Source organism: Rattus norvegicus, chromosome 19 (assembly GCF_021556685.1).
Source record: "Rattus norvegicus strain SHRSP/BbbUtx chromosome 19, alternate assembly SHRSP_T2T, whole genome shotgun sequence".
NCBI classification, from domain to species: Eukaryota; Metazoa; Chordata; class Mammalia; order Rodentia; family Muridae; genus Rattus; species Rattus norvegicus.
The window spans coordinates 66,329,009-66,333,508 of NC_141552.1; positions in this window are offsets into that span (position 1 = coordinate 66,329,009).

Here is a 4,500-nt window from a genome sequence, read left to right on the forward strand (position 1 = left end):
GGACAGTTCCTCCACACAGCTGTGTTGTGGTCCATTGAATAGATAAGTGTTCACCTGCTCACGGTGTGTTTACCGACGCCAGGGCTGTTTCTAGTTGTGATAGCTTTCTTCTGGTCTGTGATTCATCCAGGGCGACTGGGGATGGAGCTCGGGTGGAAGGTACCTTCCTAGCAGAACCCTGGATTCAGTCTCTACCATCGCACGTGCATGGTGACATATGCCTGCAGTCCCAGCACTCAGGAGGTAGAAGAGAATCAAATATTTAAGGTCATCAGCTGTACATTGACTTAAAGGCCAGCCTGAACTACGTGAGGCCCCGTCTCAAACGCGGTGGGAGATTAGAGAGGTGGCTCAGCAGTTAGTAGCACTGATTGCTCTGGATTGAGTTCCCAGTACCACATGGTAGCTTCGAACCATCTATCACTCCAATTCTAGGGGTTTTGAAGGCTAGGACACTCTTCTGACCATCACAGCCACAGCACCAAATGGCACAAATCATACATGGAGGCCACTCACATAATTTAAAATGTTTTTAAAAGATTTAAATCCTATAACTTCTGTGACCCAATATGATGGTATCAAGAGGTAGACCTTTGAGAGGCAGTAGACCTAAAGCCTGCTTGTGTTAGCCATGACTAGGAATAATGTATTTATTTGTTTGTTTATAGCTATCTTTTATGCAGTATTTTTGTTTGTTTGCTTTGTTTTGCTCTTTTTTAAAAGATTTATTTATTTATTTATTTATTTATTTATTTATTTATTTATTATAGCTGTCTTCAGACACACCAGAAGAGGGCATCAGATCTCATTACAGATGGTTGTGAGCCACCATGTGGTTGCTGGGAATTGAACTCAGGACCTCTGGAAGAACAGTCAGTGCTCTTAACCGCTGAGCCATCTCTCTAGCCCAGCTTTGCTTTTTTTGAGACAGGGTCTCCCTATGTAGCCCTAAAACTCAAACTCCTACTTAGCCCAGGAAGTACCAGGATTACAGAAGATGCACAAAACCGCTGTTCCCATAAGGACAATATGTAGGAAGTGGTCATTTGTAAACCAAGAGGTGCATCTTCTAGATCTTCTAGCTCAGCTAGAACCTGAATTTCTCTGCCTTCAGAACTGTGAGCGACAGCCAGGCATGGCTGTGCAGCCTGTAATCTCAGCACTCAGCAGACGGAGGCAGGAGGACCCCACGTTCAGTCATCCTCAGCTACATAGGAAATTTGACGACAGCCTGGGTTCCAAGAGACCCTGTCTCCAAATAGGGAATAGAGAGGTCACTCAGCAGTTAAGAGCACTTGTTCTTCTCAGAGAGGGCAAGGGTTCAACTCCCAGCCCCCACACTCACTGCTCACAGCACCCTGTAACTCCAGTTCCAGAATATCTGACACCCTATTCATCCATGAGAGGGCACCAGGCATGTGTGTGAAACACGTACATACATGTAGGCAAAACACATAACAAAGCAAATGAACCTATTAAAATTGTTAAGGGCGGGGTTGGGGATTTGGCTCAGTGGTAGAGCGCTTGCCTAGCAAGCGCAAGGCCCTGGGTTCAATCCCCAGCTCCGGAAAAAAAAAATTGTTAAGGGCATTATATACCTGTATGAAAGTTTCATAATGAAGACCACTGTTAAGTAGAGTTGATACACGCTAATGGAAACACGAAGAAAGGAAAACCGGAAAATACACACCGATCTCCACAGGGATTTGTTTCGTTGCTCTGGCGATCAAGACAGGGATGTAGGTGCTGGAAGTGTTTGTGCATGAACAATATTAAAAGGTTGAGTTTTCTGAATCCCTCTGGTACTTCTGCGAATCGTGTCTAATCTGGTTAGTCTCAGAGACTGTGTCTAGAGTACCAATGGTCCACGACTTGAGCTGGCAGTAAGACCTGAAAAATGTCCACACTGACTGACTTCTCTGGAAGCCACGAGGAACTTAGGGACTGTGTGTCCGATACAATAGAACACTGGAAAACCAGAGAATGTGAGGAGGCTGGACAAAGCAGTACAATACAAAAAAAGAATGAGCTCAGAGACTTACATTTTTAACTCTGTATGTTGGAGCTAGGGGTGACGGTGCATGCCTTTAATCCCAGCACTCCGGAGGCAGAGGCAGGAAAATCTCTGTGATCTACACAGGGAGTTCCAGGACAACCAGAGCTACACAGAGAGACCCTGTCCTTGACAAAACAAAACAAAACAAAACAAAACAACAACAACAACAAAAAAAACAAAAAAAGAAATATATGTTGGGAACCATGGGGTACTCTTCAACTTCTAGACCCAATCCCAAGGGATTTGTAGACCAGGCTGGCCTTGAATTAAAGCCATGAATCAATATTACACCTGGGCTAAGACCCTGTTTTAAAAGACAGAGCAGTAGGAACCATCACATTTAGATCCTAAATGTTCTGTGGGGAGACTCTTCCCTCCTGTAAAGGCTAAATGTCAAATCTAGAGACTCATCCATTGAGTGGGGAAAAAATGGAGCCCTGTGTCGAGATGGAGCTTGTAGAAAGACTCAGGTAAGCTGGCACAGTAGGCTGCTGAGCCGTGACTAAGGGTGACGCTTTCCTCCCCCAGTGGGCTGACCTTCAACTGGACTTTTCATTGTTGTGGCAAAACACTGAGAGAAACAAATCCAGGAAAGAGAGATTCACTTACAGTTTCAGAGATTGCAGTCCTCAGAGTGGGTGGGCATTGAAGAACAGGGCAGTGCACACACATCAGCCAGAACACATACACACACACACACACACACACACACACACACACACACACACAGACATGCAAACGCACCCGGAGCGGGGTAGGGGGTGGACTTGCCTGCCTTGGCCGCTTGCTGTAAGGTGCAGTCTTCATTCTTCTCTTTATTCCACTCAAGTACGTCTACGGGATGGCACTGCCCACCCTCAGGATGTGTCTTTAGGTCTCTGCCCAGCTTGTCTTCCCTCTCGCTAGACCGCAGTCCCAGAAAGAGATAAATGAGGCCACTAGAAAGATTTCTACACCCATAAGGGAGCACTGAGTAGGAATGATATGAACTTTGGGAAACAGCCAGTCTCCCTGGTTTAGGGGGGAAAGACACACGCGTGTGCGGACATTGTAATGTCAGTGGGCAGGAGTTGTACAGGTCCTTGTACACACTCAGGGAGGGCACAGAAGACACCCTGGGTTTCATAGCTCTGTGAGACATAAGTCTGAGTAGAGCTCCGGACACTGATTGACCCGGAAGGGCAAAGCAGAAAGACAGATTAGTGTGGACCTGGGTCATCGTGAAGGGACCCCTGGGTGAGTGCCTCAGAGCCTTCATCATAGAGGAAGGAAACCATGATAAAATCAGGACCACTTTAGGTAACTTGTACTCACTGAAGGGCAAGTGGGCTGTGTTCCTGAACGCTGTGGCCTTGGCCAGATAATCACACACTACCCTTCAGGCAGAGCGGGTGTGCGAGGGAGGAGGGTCCTCTCAGGCAACAGGTTTTGTGGCAGCCCATAATTAGAAACACCCCAAGCAGACCTAGCAAAGTGACACAAAATTTTAATCTATCCGGAGGCGGAGACAGGGGGATCATAAGTTTGAGTCCAGCCTGGGCTACAGAGTGAGAACTTGTCTCCAAAAGCAAGCAAACAAATAAAAACAAAAAACCAAACAAAAATATGAACAGGCCCATAAGAAGAGGATCCTGTTCTCTCGGCCATCAACTCGCTGACCACTGCTGATGAGCTTCCACTGAACTGAGGAAGCACTTCTTTGCTCAGCCTCTTGGCATCTTGTCTGTACCTGGGGCAATGAGGACAGTCCTCCGATAAACATGTGCATATTGGTTTCTGTGTGGATCTGCACAAGCGGCTGAGGGACCCTTGTGGGTACATGGTAGTTGCACAGTTAAAATGTTTACTATTGGGCTGGAGAGATGGCTCAGCGGTTAAGAGCACCAACTGCTCTTCCAGAGGTCCTGAGTTCAACTCCCAGCAACCACATGGTGGCTCACAACCATCTGTAATGGGATCTGATGCCCTTGCTAGTGTGTCTGAAGACACAGTGTACTCACATACATTAAATAAATACATCTTTTTAAAAAAAAATGTTTACTATGAAGACTGATGAAGGTTTGACTGTCCTAATATGGCTCAGGGTCCAAGAACTAACTTGCAAAATTCAACTGTCAGGGCTGGAGAGAGATGGCTCAGCGGTTAAGAGCACTGACTGCTCTTCCAGAGGTCCTGAGTTCAATTCCCAGCAACCACATGGTGGCTCACAACCATCTGTAATGGGATCTGATGCCCTCTTCTGGTGTGTCTGAAGACAGCGACTGTGTACTCATATACATAAAATAAATAAATCTTTAAAAAATTTTTTCAACTGGCAGAACAAGATTCCAGCACTCTAAGAGGGAAATGCCAAGTGCCTGGCCTTCTTAAGAGGCTATCTCAAGGATGCCCACAGGAGGTTTGTAAACTCGCCAGACTGACTCCGCCTTGGGGTGAGGACCGCT